We start from the raw sequence: 19,974 nt of genomic DNA on the forward strand, positions 1-19,974 counted from the left end.
ATTTATATTTTGTACTTTTAGAATGTTAATATAAAGCTTTCAATATATTTGTGTGTAATAAACTATACTCTTCCATTTAGATAAATTGTTTTTAAAAACCTTATTACAATTATTTAAATGATTAGACAAATTACCTTATAATAAAGAAGAACACACCATTATATCTATTACTATAGTCCCATTAAATTTTCGCAATATAATTCTTATATAAACTTTAATATTTGTTAAACATGATTTGAAAACCATTGGCTCTACATATTACAACCTTGCATTGAAGAGTAGGAAAAAGAGAATTTGTCTCTGTAAAATTTACTCCCATAGCTCCATTGGCTCTACATATTACAGCCTTGGATTGAAGAGTAAGAAAAAGAGAATTTGTCTCAAGATTTACTTCCATGGATAGTGATAGTGCTTGTTCCATTTATTCAAAGATGTAAGGTTGCTTTGGATATGATTTGCTGGTATTGAAGCCTTCCCTTGCATTGCTTGAAAGAAACGGCCACTGTGTTTTCTAAAGCGCAGAGCTCCCACCACGCAATGTCATGTTTAAAATGATGTTGGAGTTCTCACGATGCCAAAGTCCTTCAACTAGGAGTCTTGTAGCGTTTTCCCTCCTTCAACTAGAAGAAGATCCCATCGAAGGACAAAGCCCTCATGACAAGAAGTCGCTCCATTTCCGCAGACCCCAACACAAACAGAGTTTGACGAGCAAGGAATCCTGTAACAAAGCAAACGGTCGCCGACCCAGCTGGCCTTTCCATTCGCAGGCACCTCGCACTGGTAATACCCCAACCAGGGCGACGAACCTTGGGGAACTTGTAAAAGCTCTGAACCTTGGTTCTAAAAGCGTCGTGCGACCAAAGCTAAAAGAGAAAACGATGAACAGAGCCATCGCTCATTCGAGAAATTTAAACATTCCTCGAAATATGAACCCAGGGTCACCAGTGTTCATCCCCTTCGAGAAAAATGAGCATATCATCTGCAATCCAAGGTCTGCCTCCTCTGTAAATCACGGTCTCAAAGTCTGTGGCGGCATCATCTGAGAAAATGTATCAAAGGAAAACCCTAACGCGCCAGACAGGCTACATTTTCGCCCCCAGAATCCAGGAATGGCCTCCATCTCCCTGAAAATATTACTCAAATAAAAGTTTTCCATTTAAATTGGTGATTGGGTTTCTATTGCATCCATTTGTTTGTTTGAAATCCACGTGAATTACCTAATTGAAATTGTAAATGGTAAGAATATTTCACACGCCATTCTATCGAAAGTAAATATTAGCCTCACGGTATAGGTAAGTTGGTAATCACAATGGGGTGAAGTTTATTAGAAAGGCGGGCTTCTATTGAAGGTCACGAGTTCAAATCCCCAAATTTACCCTGGCCTTGTATAGAGGTACCCAGTGGTTATAGAGGTCGCCGTCAGAATCGAAGAAAGTAAATATTGTCAAATCTCCACTTGCCATGAGACCATGTATCAATCTTAACATTTAACATTGAGTTCCGTGTAAAACATTTTTGCATTCACCACCAATTTGCATGCAACTTTATAAGATGCATGAATAGATTTGAAGGTCACGAGTTCAAATCCCCCAGACTTACCCTGGTGCTGTATAGAGGTACCCAGTGGTTATAGAGGTAGCCAGTGGTTATAGAGGTAGCCGTCAGAATCGACCCGGTAGACTTACCCTGGTGCTGTATAGAGGTACCCAGTGGTTATAGAGGTAGCCAGTGGTTATAGAGGTAGCCGTCAGAATCGACCCGTAAGAAGAAAGTAAATATTGTCAAATCTCCACTTGCCATGTCAATCTTAACATTTAACATTGAACATTTTTGCATTCACCACCACTTTGCATGCAACTTTATAAGATGCATGAATAGATAATGGCAGCAAGTATATTCTACAATTCAATATGAGGGTGACATGTGATCTCATGTGTCTTCAATGTGGAGTTGACATTTATCTTTCTTAAAATAAAAATAAAGTATTTTCCAAATAGAAAAGTAGTTTATCTTTTTGAAAATAAAAATAAAATATTTTCCAAATAGAAAAGTAATGTCCCCTAATAAAAAAGCAAAAATAGATATGTATGTTTAGTTAGTTCTAATCAAAAGAATTATAAACAATCAATAATCCTAATCTCACTATTGTCAGTGGACTTGTTGATATTACAATTCAAGGTGATAAAAGTATTTTTCTCATTCTAAGTTGTAAATAAAATATTGTGATGTCCACATTATGTCTTTAAAAAAATTAAAATAATAGTAAAAAAAATGAATAAAATATTTATACCTTATAATTATCAAATATATTTCAAGAAGATTTAAATAAATTATTTGAAGATCTATGTTAAATAATTTATGTCAATAAGAACTTCATATATATCTATATATAAAAAGAAAAAAATTAATTAAAAGTTACCAAAATAAAATAAAAAAGATAATTACCTCTTAATAAGAATGATAACAGAGAGATGTGTAATTCATTCAATTCTTAATATAAAATTAATATGTGACAGTTAAACATGTTCATAATAATAAAAATATTCATGTGGGTTATCAATAAAATATTTGAATATATATGATTAAGTAATATTGACATATTTAAAAACATATTAACAAAAAAATATTTTAATGTGGACAATATAGTTCATAAATAAAATGTTTCAATGCACATGTTATGTAAAATATTTTAATGACAACTATCTATATTTTATATATTGTTTGAAAACATATGTATATATCATATAAAACAATTGAAAAAACTAAGTTTTTATGGTTAAAACATTTGAAGTGGTCTCACTATTTTACATTGATCATTTTTGTTGTCAATTTTCTCTGAAATCCAATAAAGATGGTTTGGAGTTACAAGTTTACGTTATGTACTCTATATAGCATTCTAAAATACAATTTAAACAAAGAAAAAATACACATTGTATATATGTAGAGAGGGAACCAGGAAACTTGACTATATAGCATTCATGGTCATCAAATTGTTGTTTTTACTTTTCTTTTTTTCAAGTGTTAAATGAACAACAATACATCATATAAAAAAACATATTCAACTACAACATAAGAATTGACACACAAAGGTAATACATGTGGACACGAGATATAAGTGGATACCCATAAAAAGAAAAATTACCAATTTGTTGTTGTGATGTAAAGCAAGCACCCACTCCCTTTTTACATAATTTTTTGGAGGCTCCAACCCACTCCCACTTACATCAATTTTCATCAAGCTTCTACCTACAAGAGGATCCTACCTTGATTTTCTTCTGCAAGCTACAACTTGTTGGGAAACTCCTACTCCTTCTACAGGCTCCAACCTTCTCTTTTTTAGGTTACTATTTGAAAGGAGACAACAATCCCCTAATACATGAAAGATTTAGTGTGCTGCTTTACCTGGTTTTTAAAAATGAATACCTCCATCTCTTTGTATTTGTTTTGTACCTTGCCTTTGCTCTCTTTACAACCGCTTATTTCTTGCTCTTCCTCCTTATTTTTGCGTCACATCTCCTCCTCTTCCTCTTTCTCTTTGTGCCTGTTAACTCAGGAACTAGGTCTCACAAAAATCAATCTTCTCTCTAACAAACCAACTATATTGCCAACCAAAATCATATTTTTTATGTACATAGCTGGCTAAGTGTTAGTATTCCATGCGGGAATTTGAATGAAAGGTTGACCCTTTATATTCCAACTATTCTTTTCACATTGTTAGATTTTGAATATCAAAACAAAATTAATGTTCCACCAAATATGATTTGAAAGAGTAACATCAACCCACTGTAATGATTGCATATGCTAAAATAATGCTAAGACAATGTAATTGTATTTATCAAACACAAAGTTTTCCTTTTGCAAACTAGAGGACACAAATGCGGGTTACCCACTATCAAATTGGGCTGCAGATGCTGATAATTAGGCTTTAACCTGCATTCATTCTCTGAATCCTCCACCCATATTTGTAACCATTTACATCACAACTTCTTAAGGCTCCTCTACAACTCTATCATCTACAACATACCTTGCTGCTCAGCAACATACTCTGTCAACATCATCAACTCACCAATTTCAAGCATTTACATCACAACATCACAATATCTGCACTTGAGGCAACCATACATCTGAGCATCAAACTTACAAATTTAACACAGTGGAGTGCATGCATCAATTAACACACTTTGCCATTAATGGCAATTTTGTCAACAACGCCCCACTTTAGCATTGATGGCAACAATGATTTGGTCTCCCTCTTTTTTTTCTGAGAATCATTTATCATTATTTCTCTCCACTTCCCCTTTAACATCAATGGAAAGGGGTTGGAAACTTAACAAAACACTTGCAATTTTCTTCAAAAGAGGTGCCAACAATGGTGGCCATATCGGTGACCAATCCTCTAAATAAGTACTTTGACACGCAGATCTCAGTCAAGTTCAAAACTTTACACAACCCTTGCATCATTAGGATTTCTTCCCAGTGATTTAACATAGTTATTACTGCTTTGGTGCTTTTGGATATTGCATTCATTTCTTCAATCTGAATGTAAAGGTCCCTGAATCTCTAAGTTTCACTTTTAGCTCGTGAAGACAACCCTATTGATAATTTGAGCCCATGAAAAGATGTAAGTTTGACAAAAAAAGATGGCACCATGAAGTCTCCTTTTCATGGAACCTTTTAAATCTTGAAATTTCAAAAAATTGCTCGGATCTCTAGTAGCACAGATATTCATCCACCCGCTATACTTGCAAAACCACAGGTATTGTAGCTACCTCTTTGGCATAAACTGATCATATTGTTGTCTTCTCATATAGCAAAAATATTCCAACCTCTTCATCCATATTCAAAGTCTTGCATAATATTTGAATAAATATTCATTTGAAATATCTCAAACAAAATTGTTATTTTGACCTCTGAAAAGAAACATTCTCTGCCATTAGTGCTTAGCTGCAAGTACCCCTGTTTTACTTCCAGTTTTACTTCCTGCCAGAAGGATGCAACTCTAAACATGCATGCTTGCATACTCCATTCATGCACGTAGGGATGCTATTACCTTCCTTGACATTTCATTGGAGTTAGTATCAACTTCTACACTCAACTTCAACATTGAAGCCACCTCCTTTGCTAGTCTTTGCTTCTCAGTAGCAACAACTTTTGCTGCCTCATTAGCCAAATGTTCATCAAATAATTGTCCATAAAAACTGTTTTAACCCTCTGATTGACCTACTATTTTATTTTTCTGTATTCTTTGAGAGCCTAACTTTTCCACTATACACTTAGCAACATCTTCTCCATTCCTAATCTAATTTTTTTCAAAAGATGGGTTTTTCTCCTTTGTTGGCATTGATGTTGGCCACCCAATCCTCTCAAAAAAATAAAATGAGCATCCTTTTCTCATATGAAAAACTTTGTCCAATTTGCACAATCTAATCCGAGTTTTTAAAAGCTACATTGAAGGCATGACAATTGTTGAGTGGTTCACATCAGCAAGAACCCCTTCTACTTCGAGGATAATAACAATCTGTCTTCTTCATTGTCTCCCACTAGGAATCCTATGCATATACAATACATCCTTGAATCTTTTTTTCATTAGCTGAACCTTTGGTCGATTTATATAGTGATGCGTCAAGACACTCTTGATTATTTGGATCGAAATTCATGAATGTTACCTGGGAGATCCATAATTATTGTGCTAACCCTCACAGTCAATACCAATTGGTCATCTTCAATTCCATGCCTTTGGTTACAAACAATGCAAGAGATGGATCTCAAGAATTCACACCGAGTTTTCACCTAGGCATTGACCTATCATACCTGTGGAAAAACATACCTCTGGCATAACTCAAAGTACACGATATAATGATGACTACCTCTAGCATTATTAAGATAAATAAAAACTATGTAACACATATAAAACACTTTTTCACAATTTCTCTGCTATGTAATTGCCTCTGTAACGTTTTGCTCTCGTAATTTTTTCTACAATGCCATGCTATCTTGTAGTAGTCATAACTCCCTTAAATTATAACACTTTTCATTGGCTCATGTAATGTATATTGCTAATATGATACCACTGTGTAACTGTTATGTATTCACTGAATATGTAATGCTTCATCCTGGTTGATTTGTTGGCTATGTAACACTCATCTCGCCAACACATAATGCTCCCACTATAACGATAAACTCCTGTCAATCCTATGCATTATGTATCCTACCATTAACCTTTAACGTAGGTACGTTCACCATTGTATATCATTCCCAAGACCAGATCTGTCCACATGTGTCATAACGCTCTTATGACCAGTGCCACGGTGGGTTCTAAACTATGTAACCGCTCCATAATTTGATTGCAATAAAAAAGATTGATTTATGTAAGCTAAATGATGACAACGATGGAGAAATCCATGGAATAAACTACGTGGATAAGCAAACGCCGAAGGAGAGGTGAAGGACAAAGAGACCTAATATGATTATAATTGATCTCTCCATAAAAATCTACAGGAGGGGGGGAATCAAATAATACCGTTGATTTGTTAATCGTTGGATGTGTGTCAATCCAATTTCATCTTTCAAATAATTTATAGCGATGTTGGGATCCTTCATCTTGCCCTTGACCTCAAATATAGTAGAATGTGTATCTTCTGGATTATTGTTGTTGTTATCCATATCATTGCTCTTGTCCAGCATGGCTATAAGATTACAATCATGCTCCCAAATTCTGCTATTGTTCCAATTCACAGTGGATGAATCCAACCCTCTAAGGGTTCCTCCCTCTTTTTGTTTTTGGATAATTTGAGAGAATGCAACTATCTCAAGGAACGGGAATAAAACATAAAAAATACTATTGAAAAGTAACTAGGTTCGGTCTTCATAATGACATGTGTAATTGTGATTTGATGTAATTGATAAAAAGAAGAAAAATAAATTTATTATTATGCTTCTCTCATGGATTTCATGAGAATTTTTTTATTGTTTTTTAGTGATGACTCCCATTGAGAGCCTTTAGGATTTGTCATATAGCCATAAAAGCCAATTTGAGTCTACGTCATGTATGAAGGACCTTTCTTGGGCATACTGCATTTTATATGAGTCATTAGATAAGTATAAAATATCCCTCCAAGACCAAGCAAAGTCTCCTCCTAAAGTCGGCTTCAAAAAGAATAATGTAAATTCCCCAGAGAACATGTCAGCTCACATGCACTCATGTTGGCTCATATACAAAGGAAAACTACTATAAATAGGCAACTCAGATTTCATCTTTGAGACATAATTTCATACATCTCATCTTCTGCAATTCTGTTGAAGTTTGAATTAGAAAAGGAAGTGCGAAGAGGATAAGGAGTAGTCTCAAACCAACGAAGTGAAGGGAAAGAAGAGAGAGGTTCTTAGGATACTATGGGACTGTTTTAAGGGCAGAAAACACCTATAAGAGCTAGAAGTACGTTACAACAGTAAGGGATGAAAATAAATATATTGCAACAATGAAGTCTAAGGAGAGGAGAAGTCTATGGCAGCAGTGGTGCAGTCTTCCTAGGGATTTGAAGTAGAAGAACGTTGAAAGTATAAAGCAGAAAGCCAAGGTTGAAGAAGAATTCGAGAAGGAGGAAGGAGCAGAAGGGTGACTATCGTTGACTAAGGATATTGTGTCTTGGTCTTGGTATTCGTCAATTGGTATCTTTATGAGAAGAAGAATTTTTTCGGGTTTTCCTCTCAAAGAGTGAGAGGTTTTGTCCCTGGCTGATAGCCTATATTTTGTGTCTCTTGTCTCTTTATGGTTTATGCATTGGTAGTTGTTTGATGAAGAAGAACACTAATATCCTAAGTAAAGGAAGATCCTAATCTAAAGAAGTAAAAATCATTTACAAACAATTACCGATAGAAGATAAATCACATAATTACTCTGCCCGAGATTTCTCAATATGGTATCAGAGCTAAGGTGACTAAGTCAAGGAAGGGCATCTTATCAAGGGACACTCAAGGATCAAATCTCAAGGAAGGCATCAAAGTGAAGATAGTCTTGAAGTCAAAAATCTAGATCAAATAATTCTACAAAGAAGTATTCAGATCATCATCAAATGGAGAAGGCTAAAACCCTACATCTACTCAAGTTAAAGTGTTTTGAAGACTATTCATCCAAAGGAAGCTAGATCAAAAGGCAATGCCATCTCACTCTCTGTGGGATCAAGGATCATTCTTGAAGAAAACTACCATCATCAAGGAGAAGTTTTCTATCCCCTATATAATCATCAACATCAAGAAAGAAAGAAGAAGAAGGAGCATCCTATCAATTATATTTATGTCCACATCTGAATCAGTCAAAATGTCTTTTTGCAAGGAAAACAACAAATTGGTTGGGGCTTCAAACTATCTTGCATGGAAGAAAAGGACAAATTTGAATCTCATTTAAAATGAGGTGATGGAACATGTCAAAGGATCTATCACAAAACCAGGAGAGGAATATGCTCAAGATCTTGCCAAGTATATGAAAGGGGAAGTTAGGGCTCAAAGGATTCTCATAGAATCAATCAAGAATTCCTGATCTGATATTCACCCTATGAGTGACATCAGTTAAAGATTTATTAAACAAAGGTATTACAGACTCATGTGCTAGTGTATGTTCTGTGTTATTGAAGCAACGAATCGATCAGATTGCAAAAACACAGACAATAAAATGGAAAGACAACAGAGAAATATAGTAAGCAAACACAAAGACACAAGAAATTAATAAGGAGTTCACCCTATTCTCTAGGGCTACATCTCCGGTCCAGCTTTCAGTGGTGGCCTTGTTTTATTGTGCCTTTAAGCAGAGAATTACAATACAGGGACTCAATGTGAGTTCTCCTGAAGCAGGTTTGGCTTGGCAGGGTGGTTCTTGGATTCCCCAAGCCACTGGAGTGCATAGACTCTTCTTCTTCCTACCAGCTTTGTGACCTTATGGTCTACAATGGCAAGAGCTCAATGTGGTGTTCATCTCGGACAGATCCTCTATGGGATGGCTCGAATCTTCAAGCTCTTTGGTGCTCAATGCTGCCTCTGGTCAGCTCGGCCCTCTGTCTCTTCTGCTTTGCTTTACTGTTCTCTGTGTTCCGTCCTCCTCTCGGGATTCTGGTCTCTCTATCTTCGTCTCTTGGACTAACTCTCTCAGTAACTGTCTAACTTGACTCCTTCGACTATCTCTGTTCATGGATTTTAGCCATCCATCTCCTATGCCTGTTCGGTTCCTCTTCTGCCTCTGTCGATTCACCTTTTGCAGCTGCGCTTGGAGTTCCCTATTCGCCGTCATCATGAACGCTCAGGGAGTGGCCACATGTCCTCCTCTAAATGGCGCCAACCTGCTTCGTCGGTTCGTTTCTTCAGTTATGTCGTGGATGCGTTCTTCCTCCACTGTGGCAGTCAAACGGATTCCAAATCCCTCTAAAATGCAGCGTATTCCTTCGTCAATTCTGCTTCCTCCATCGGGCGCGATCTTAGCCGTCCGATCTGGGGCCTCCAGATCCAACGCCATACGCACGTTTCGCGCGGTTGACTTGCTCGACTGATAGCGCGCAATCAATGATGGTTTTCTCTCACCTCCGCTTTCCACGCGTCGATCGATGAATGGAATCGCTCCGCTCTCGTCCAAAACCTCTTACCATTTGTGGGCACCCTGATCAATACCGCTGGTTTCCAGAGTGCGGGTCCCGCCTTTGTACGTTTAGTGCTTTTTGCTTTTCTGCCCGCGGTTCTTCGGCTCCCCCACGTGATCGAGTGCTCAAGCTTTTCCTTCACGACCCCGTTTGCCCAGCTAATCGCGCATAAAAAACCACCTTCTTTTCCCGATTTGGGGCTCCCAAGGGCTACTTTGACCTCCTGCGCAGTCTCCATGGGCCTCGGTCAACGCGCTTTGACCGAGGTCCTCGTCGTTCCATGTTGGCTGCCATTGCCACTGGTTCAAGGTGTTTTTGATCGCTGTTTTGGATTATTTAGAGATTTGTTCTGACCTAATATAAGCATGGTTCTTTGACAGTCTTCTATGGATCCGATTCGGATCACAGCCTTCCCACTAAAAAAGATTTTGGACCACCAAAAGTTGGTTTTTAAGCATCAACTAAGTGAGGGTACTGCTTTCTCACTTGTCCAATCTCAATCCACTTTGCACTACTTGGCTTTGAACCTTTGAGCCCAATCCTAAGGTACTCAACATCTCCCCTGCGCGTCGTTCTCACCTTCCTGTCCAACACTGTGTCTTCCTGAAATTCATTAAGATATTCAGGTAGTAGGTCATCAATATAAGGCAATTGACTTTGCTCTTCAGGGTCTTCAATCATTGAAGGTTCAAACAATCTCAAGCAATCTGCATTTACGACTGAGTAGATGTGCATGTAAGTTGGTAAATCAAGGCGAAAATCATTTTCACCAATCTTCTCAAGTATCCTAAAAGGTCCATACCTGATAGGCTTTAGCTTTTTACCTTCACCTTGCATACTGTCCTTGCTGATATACAGCCAGACTTCTTCTCCAACTTGAAAACTATGCTCCATCCGATGCTTATCATGCCTAGCCTTTTACTTAGCTTGGCTCTTTTCCAGCTGTTCCTGTACTGCCTGGTGGATCTCCTGGATCTGTTCAATGAACCTAGTTTCCTTTTCCACATCACTGTGTCCATCAACCATGGTATATTTACCAAAGACAAAATCCAAAGGAGACCTTGGTGTAAAACCAAAACAGGTCTCAAAAGGAGATCTCTGTGTAGAAGAGTGTTTTGCTCTATTGTAAGCATGCTGCACATAACACAAGTGTTCATCCCAAAGTTTATGATGTTTGCTTCAATATCCCCTCAGTAACTGGATCACTGTCCTGTTTACTACCTCTGTCTGGCCATTTGTTTGTGGATGAAAAGCTGTACTTTTCTTCAGTTTGGTGTCCATCAGTTCCCATCGACTTGACCAAAACTTCCCCACAAATCGGGTGTCTCGATCAGATACAATGGAAGTGGGTAATCCAAAATGAACCCATACATGTTCAAAGAACAATTTTGCAGTTTGTTTAGCTGTAATCTGTTTACTACAAGGTATCAAAATACATATTTTGCTGAACCTATCCACAACAACATATAGATAGTCATGACCTTTCCTAGATTTAGGCAGTCCTCCAACAAAATCCATGGAAACACTTTCCCAAGGGTGAGAAGGACCTGGCAATGGAGTGTACAAGCCTAGTTTTCTATTACTGGGCTTGCTTTTAGCACACATGGCACACCTTCTTACATATCTAGAAATTGTCTCATTCATTTTCGGCCAATAGCAGAATCTTTGCAGCTATGCAACTGTTTTACTTACCCCAAAGTGATCTGATATCAGAGAAGTGTGTGCTTCCCTAATTATCTTTATCCTCTCAGTTTGTGGAATGCAGAGTTTCCCACAATGGTATAAGAGTCAGTCCTTCACATGATAGTCCAATTCTTCTACTCTTTTGCCTTGACTCAAAGTTGCATATACATCTTTAAAGTCCATATCCTGAGCATATTGTTCTATGTAGCTTTCATGTAGCACATAATTATGCTTAAGTATGGTAGATGCATTTATAATGGGTCTAGATAACATGTCTACAACCTTGTTATGTATGCCCTTTTTATTTCTGATGACTAAATGAAACTGTTGTAGAAACCCCATCCATCTGTAATGTCTTGATTGTTGCAACTTAGTTTGGGAGTGTAGATATTGAAGTGGTTGATGATCAGTATGTATTACTATCTCTTTTCCCATTAAATAATGTTTCCACTTTTTCACACTCTGAACTAATGCATACAATTCTTTATCATATGTAGGACAGTTAACTACTGCATGATTAAAAGTCTCAGAATGATAACATACGGGTTTACCGTGCTGTGTCAACACTGCTCCCATGGCATAGTCACTGGCATCAGTTTGGATCTCAAATGATCTTTGTAGATCTGGCAGTGATAGTACAGGTGCTGTATTAATATTCTCTTTCAAGGTGTCGAAGGCTTTTTGATGTTTTCCTCCCCACTGAAACACCTTATTCAATCCTGTTAAAGCATGTAAGGGAGTTGCAATCGAGGAGAAGTTATAAATGAACTTCCTCCAATATTGTGCTGCTCCTAAGAAGCTTCTCACTTCCGTAGCAGACCTGGGTTTAGGCTAGTTCACAATGACTGCCACTTTAGAGGGATCTATTTTCAATTTACCTCCCCCTACTATATGACCCAAGTAGTTTAGAGATGTTTTGCCAAATTCACATTTTGAGAGTTTAACATAAAGTTTTTCTCTTTTCAAAACATCTAATATCTGCTTAACATGCTTTAAATGTTCTTCCCACATTTTACTAAAAATCAGAATGTCATCCAGATACACAATAAAAAAATCATCAAGAAAAGGTCTGAGTACATCATTCATTAATCTCATGAAAGTAGTAGGAGCATTAGTTAAGCCAAAAGGCATAACCAACCATTCATACAATCCCTGCTTTGTTTTGAAAGCAGTCTTCCATGCATCTTGCTCTGCAACTCTGACCTAATGGTATCCACTGTGCAAATCCAGCTTGGTGAAATAAACAACTTCCTTTAATTGATCTAGAAGATCATCTATGCGAGGAAGGGGATAACGATTGTTGACTGTTATCTTATTCAGTGCTCGGTAATCAATGCACATTCTTCAGGAGCCATCTTTCTTTCTCACCAAAAAGATTGGTGACCCACATGGTGATGTGCTAGGCTTGATGAACCCTTTCTCGAGCAACTCCTGCACCTGCTTCTTGATTTCAACATTCTCTAAAGCAGACAACCTTTTATACCTGTGGCTGCTATAGTTGTTTCATCTCCTGAGTCTGACCCCAAATCTTTCCGAAATAGCTGCAGCTGTCTTCTTCTTCTTGCCCTCAGACTTCTTAGGTCTCAGCTCTGGATGCATAATCCAACAATGCTCATCATCATGCCCCTCCTTTTTACAGTGAGTGCATGAAGCTTTGGATTTCTGTGCAGTGTTAGCCTTCCTTTCTTTCCACTTCCTCTTTCTTTTCTCCTTGCTCTTGCTTACAATGGGTTGGGATGGTCCCCCAACTTCTAGATTTCCATTCTTTCCTCTAGCTTCTAGATGAGTAGCTTGTACAAATACCTCATCTATACTAGTGGGATTAAACATGAGGATGGTATGCCTCATGTAGCTGTGTAGACCACCAATGTACTTCAAAAGAGTCTCTGGCGAGTCTAGTGAGATACCCAACATCAATGCTCTCTTTCTGAATTCTTGAGTATACCCTTGCACACTTTTCCCTTTCAACTGTCGAAGAGTTTGCCAACTCATCATGGCTTGTTGCATGTAGGCCAATGGATAGAACTGCTTTTTGATTGCAACAACAAATTCACTCCAGACAGAGATGGTCTTGCCATGTCTTTTCATATTAGCTTGGGTTCTGCCTTCCCACCAAACCAAGGCAATGCCTCCTAGGTGTAGGCTTGCTAGCTAAATCTTACTCTTGTCTGAGTCTATGTTCTGTACCCTGCAATACACATCAATTTGTCTAATCCAATTGTTTGACTTTTCAACATTTAGCTCTCCATCATATATAGGCAAATCAAATTTAACATCTAGCTTAATCAAAGATGCTTTCTTATTATGAACAGGGCTATTAGGAGGTGTGAGAAAGCTTTCCTCTTTCCCCTTTCCTTTGGAGTGGTCATGGAATTGAGGCTCATCTTCTTCTTTATCTTGTTTAGAGCTTGATGAATCCTCCACTTTATGCTTTCTAAAGTCTCTGTACATTTCTTCAACCATAGAATTTATAGCTAGGAAACTCTCTATGAATTGAGGGTATGGTCCTGCAGAACCTTCATCTGACATTGTCTTTCGAGAATAGACTCTCCCAATTTCACGATTAGTTTCTACCAACTCTCCTTCTCCTAATTTGAGCTTTGATCTAGTGAGCATTCACAGCTAAACCAACACAAGCTTGTCTAACCTTACAACCTAAAGCTCTGATACCACTTGATCTGATACTCACCCTATGAGTGACATCAGTTAAAGATTTATTAAATAAAGGTATTACAGACTCATGTGTTGGTGTGTGTTCTGTGTTATTGAAGCAACGAATCGATCAGATTTCCAATACACGGACAATAAAATGGAAAGACAACATAAATACTGTAAACAAACACAAAGACACAAGAAATTAATAAGGAGTTCACCCTATTCTCCAGGGATACATCTCCGATCCAACTTTCAGTGGTGGCCTTGTTTTATTGTGCCTTTAAGCAGAGAATTACAATACAGGAACTCAATATGAGTTCTCCTGAAGCAGGTTTGGCTTGGCAGGGTGGTTCTTGGATTCCCCAAGCCACTGGAGTGCATAGACTCTTCTTCTTCCTACCAGCTCTGTGACCTTCTGGTCTACAATGGTAAGAGCCCAATGTGGTGCTCAGCCCGGACAGATCCTCTATGGGATGGCTCGAATCTTCAAGCTCTTTGGTGCTCAATGCTACCTCTGGTCAGCTCAACCCTCTGTCTCTTCTGCTTTGCTTTACTGTTCTCTGTGTTCCGTCCTCCTCTCGGGATTCTGGTCTCTCTGTCTTCATCTCTCGGACTGACTCTCTCAATAACTGTCTAACTTAACTCCTTTGACTGTCTCTGTTCATGGCTTTTAGCCATTCGTCCCCTATGCCTGTTCAGTTCCTCTTTCGCCTCTGTCGATTCACCTTCTGCAGCTGCGCTTGGAGTTCCCTGTTCGGCGTCATCATGAACACTCAGGGAGTGGCCACATGTCCTCCTCTAAACGGCGCCAGCCTACTTCGTTGGTTCGTTTCTTTAGTTACGTCGTGGATGCGTTCTTCCTCCACCGTGGCAGTTAAATGGATTCCAAATCCCTCTAAAATGTGGCATATTCCTTCGTCGATTCCGCTTCCTCCATCGGGCACGACCTCAATCGTTCGATTTGGGGCCTCTAGATCCAACGCCATACGCACGTTTTGCGCGGTTGACTTGTTCGACTGATAGCGCGCGATCAATGACGGTTTTCTCTCACCTCCGCTTGCCACGCATCGATAAATGAATGGAATCGCTCCGCTCTCGTCCAAAACTTCTTACCATTTGTGGGCACCCCGATTAATACCACTGGTTTCCAGAGCGCAGGTCCTGCCTTTGTACGTTTAGCGCTTTTCACTTTTCCGCCCGTGGTTCTTTGGTTCCCCCACGCAACCGAGTGCTTGGGATTTTCCTTCACGACCTTGTTCGCCAAGTGATGTGCGATTAGCGCTAATCGCGCATCAAAAACCACCTTATTTTCCCGATCCGGGGCTCCCAGGGGCTACTTTGACCTCCTGCGCAATCTCCATGGGCCTCGGTCAGCGCGCTTTGACCGAGGTCCTCGTCGTTCCACGTTGGCTGCCATTGCCACTAGTTTAGGGTGTTTTTAATCGCTGTTTTGGATTCTTTAGAGATTTGTTCTGACCTGATACAGTAATGGTTCTTTGACAGTCTTCTATGGATCCGATTCAGATCAATTCCCTCATCCCATATGTATCTAAAGTCGAAACTTCAAAAGAAATCTATGACAAAATGGTAGATTTGTATTCTGTAAGCACTGCTAGAGAAGTCATCTCATTAAGACAAGAACTCTACAAGCTGAAGATGTCTAGGGAAGATGAAATAGCCTCATACTTTATGAGGATATCTGAGATTCGGGATCAACTACAAGATCTAGGAGAATTCATGTCTGATAGTGAAATGACTACAATTGTATTAAATGCACTATCAAAGGAGTGGGGTAACTTTACTTCAAGTATTTATGGGAAGAAAGAAGCTACTCCATTCCAAGATCTATGGTCACTGTGCAAGATTGGAGAATCTAAACTAAAGGCCAAATCTGATGTGGGAGCAGGTGAGTAAAGTCAATCTTATGTTATAATGACAAGAAGAAAATGAAAATTTGGAAAGTCTGGTTCTTGGAAAAAGAAAAGGGGCATATCTAAGATTCAATTCCATGGGTGTCAGGAATATGGGCACTACAAAAGAGATTTTCCTAAGGTCAAGAAGGAGAACAAAAGAGGAAGAGAAGAATCCCATATCGCCAAAGAAGTAGAGGAAGATGAAAAAAATATGTCCAAGAAAGAGGAAGTAAGAGATCTCTATTACGGATATAGTCTTCCTCACCTAATTTCTTCTTAATTTCCCAAGTCTTATGTTGTAAGATATGGCTATCATGATTCACTAAATGGGATGCATCAAGGCATCATAGAAGCATTAAAAGAAAGAGGTCAAAACATCATCATAGAGAAGCACGAAAGAGGGTTTGGAATTCAAGGATATATCTCTTAGTAATATCATTGGTAACATAAGTGGCAAGGTCATCTAGTACAAGGTTCATCATACATCTGTCAAAAGGAAGCATCTGCTGATGGGGATACTTTAGATCCTCAAGATTCTCTGATGGAATATTCATTGAAAGATTCACTGATCATGAGAAAAAGCAAGTGTTTCATCAAGAATTCCAATCTTGTGGAATTCATGGGACGATGGTATGATGACATAAAAGTGAAGCAGATCAAGAGATTGAAGCTCTTTAAATCAAGGAAGCTGTTGCAGGAAGTTTGGATGACGCAAAGGAAAAATGAGGTATGTATGCTTACATTTGACATTGTGGAAGTCATGTCATATGGTTGCAGGTATCATGAACCAATGCTTTATCTTAAGAGAATTATCAAAATAAAGGATCTCCTCCCTCAAAGGGATGAAAGAATGCATGGGTCACACATTCACTAGATGAAATCAACATAATATGTCCTCATATGAAGTATGAGGTGGTTGGCTACAATTGTGGAAATTTGATTGGAAGCTCATGGGAATTAAATGTTTGAAGAAAGGAAGGAAGAGATCATGGAATATGCAACCATGGTAAAGACAATCAACATCCGAAAGACCAAGAAGATTTGACTAAGATATCTCCATGGAAGATATGAAGACTTTGATGGAGTTTGAAAAATAAATAGACTCTTGACAATATATATCTTTGGGAGATGTGTCGATATGTATGCAGGATGCTGATGCAAACTAAAAGATGTCATGATGAAAGACCATCACAAAGGTAATGTTGATTTTAATGTTCATCCCTTTATTTTTGAACAAATATCTGGATGGGTTTATGAAGGGCTACTGAGGGAAGATCTATGGATGTCTTCCACCACCAATGCACATGTAGTAGGATGAAATATCCTTAAGTAAACATGGAATGAAGAAAGCAACATGGCATGAAGGAAGGCCATATATGGACTGATGGATCACTTTCTAACGATGACATGGTTGAATCATGAATGAAAGTGATGGATGGTCGGTGCCCCCTGTAGAAGTCTCAAAAGACTCCTAGATAATGAAAATAAGTTCATGACATCATGAAGAGAAGTTATTCAACAAACTGGTTGTCCCATCATCTCCACCTGAGGAGTTGTTGTAGGTCCCTAATTAATAGGGAGCCTGGAAAAAAGTTTCTTACTTGGAAGAAAATTGGAAATTCCTAATCCAAGAGGGAGCTTAGGTACATTCCTTCCGTAGGAATGAGTACATTCCTTATTGGAATAGATATGTCCTCCCTAATTAAGAGGGAGAGATAGAAACATCATTCTTGCCTTCACTTGGGAAGACAGAATGGAAGATTGAGTAAACATTCGACATCCAATTTTCTTTGAGGATGTATTAGGGAATCCAATATAAGAGTAGTCGTTGATGACCGATATTGTTTGAGGACTGGAATCCAAGATAAGAACAGTCCTGGTGGAGCACACCCTGAGAACCCAGGTGGGGTATGTTCCGAGAGAGACAATGATGAGGGTGTCTATACATCATTGTTATCACCAGCATTGTGCTCATATCTCGTGGAGAGATATAGATGTTAGTCAAGTCCTTGCTATGTGACAATGCTGGTTGATATGATGCTAAACAAATGGGTTACCAATCCGACTCTTCTTATGAGAAATTTTTTAGATTGAGAATGACCAAGTACCATTATGAATACCTACCTAGTTAAGAGGGAGTGTTGAAAAGTAAATAGGTTTGGTATTCATAATGACATATGTAATTTTGATTTTATGTAATTGATGAAAAGAAGAAAAATAAAATTATTATTATGCTTGTCTCATGGGTTTCATGAGCAAGGAATTTTATTTTTTAGTGATGGATCCCATTGAGGGCCTTTAGGATTTGTCATCTAGTCATAAAAGTCAAATTGAGTCTATGTCATGTATGAAGGACCCTTCTTGGGCATACTACATTTTATATGAGTCATTAGATAAGTATAAATATCCCTCCAAGACCAAGCAAAGTCTCCTTCTCAAGTCGACTTCAAAAGGAATAATGTAAATTCCCCAAAGAACATGTTGGCTCACATGCACTCATGTTGGCTCATATACAGAAGAAAACTACCATAAATAGGCAACTCCGATTTCATATTTGAGATAGAATTTTTGACATCTAATCTTCTACAATTTGGTTGAAGTTTGAATCAGAAAAGGAAGTGTGAAGAGGATAATGAGTAGTCTCATAAGCAGTGAAGTGAAGGGAAAGAAGAGTGAGGTTATTAGGATACTATATGGGGTTGTTCTAAGGGAAAAACACACCTATATGAGATAGAAGATTATTACAGTAGTAAGGGACAAAAAGAAATATATTGCAGTAATGAAGGTTGAGGAGAGGAGAAGTATCTGGCGGAAGTGGTGCAGTCCTCCTAGGGAGCTGAAGTGGAAGGAGGAAGAAAAAGTCTAAAGAAGAAAGCCAAGGCTGAAGAAGAAGTTGAGGAGGAAGGAGTTGAAGTTTTACTATCGTTAACTAAGGATCTTGTGTATTTGTCTTGGAGTGGAAGATAGGTCAGGGGTCTTTGTCTTGGTATTCGTCAATTGGAATCTCTATAAGAAGAAGAATTTGTTTGGGCTTTCCTCTCAAAGAGTGAGAGGTTTTGGCCATGGATGATAGCCTATATTTTGTGTCTCTTGTCTCTTTATGGTTTATGCATTGGTAGTTGTTTGATGAAGAAGAACACTAATAACCTAAGTAAAAGAAGATCCTAATCCAAAGAAGTAAAAAGCACTGACAAGCAGTTACTAATAGAAGAGAAATCACATGATTACTATGCCCTAGATTTATCAACAAATACAACCATAAAGACTTCTATTTACATTAGCATCCTTTTTGTTTCCTTTTGGGGTTTGAGAGTTGATGAAATTATTTGGGTTATCAATATTTTCCACAAGACAACACTTATTGTCACCACACAATTGTGTTTTGAAATTGAGATAAATGGCATCAAGTAGATGACAAGAAATTCTGCACGATGTGGAAACTTCCAGAAAACATTTTGATCTTAATAGCCTTTCCTTTTCCTTTTATAGATTTAGCTGAAATACTTTATATCTACCTTGTTCTACTCTCCATGCCTTTCTCTTGTAACTGGATTATCACGCTCCATGGTAGGGTCCTTATTTCACCCCATTACTCTTGTTTGAGAATTCACTATGGCAATCATGAGAATTCACCTTGTGATAATTGTGAAGGGAAAATGGGGAAGGGAGTGGTTTTGTCATACCTTAGAGGCCAACCTTTCACATTTATGCTATTACTACTTCTTTGAATAGCATAACATGTTGTTGTCATCTCTAATTGACGACGTGATTGATGCATCATTGTTTATGTAATATTTGGTTTTAGTTTGCTTCTATCGTTGCTCTGTTTTATAAAATTATTTTCATTGTTATGATCCATAAATGTTTGGACAATTTTTTCGAGTATTTTTCCATTGTTGCTAAGTTCCAGATCTTTAGAGTGTTATAACAAACATTTGTTGATATTGTCTCTTTGTCTTACTTACATGCTCAACTCCCCCTAAGATTAATATGTCTTTGTTGTACTGTTAGAGATGATCTTTGTTCAACAAGGGAGTACTTCCAATGCGTATAAATTTGATTGAAATTGAAACTGCTCAAGCTTTCAAACTGTAAACAAG

The 19,974-nt window shown here is 38.1% G+C and overlaps 1 pseudogene; it reads right to left on the reverse strand.

The window, feature by feature from the left end:
• Positions 1-5,026: 5,026 nt before the first annotated feature.
• LOC149223792 (uncharacterized) lies at positions 5,027-6,684 on the reverse strand (annotated as a pseudogene).
• Between the last annotated feature and the right edge of the window lie 13,290 nt (positions 6,685-19,974).

This window comes from Pinus tabuliformis, chromosome Q (assembly GCF_031772625.1).
Source record: "Pinus tabuliformis cultivar Carrire ecotype Pingquan chromosome Q, CPIR1, whole genome shotgun sequence".
Classification (NCBI taxonomy): Eukaryota; Viridiplantae; Streptophyta; class Pinopsida; order Pinales; family Pinaceae; genus Pinus; species Pinus tabuliformis.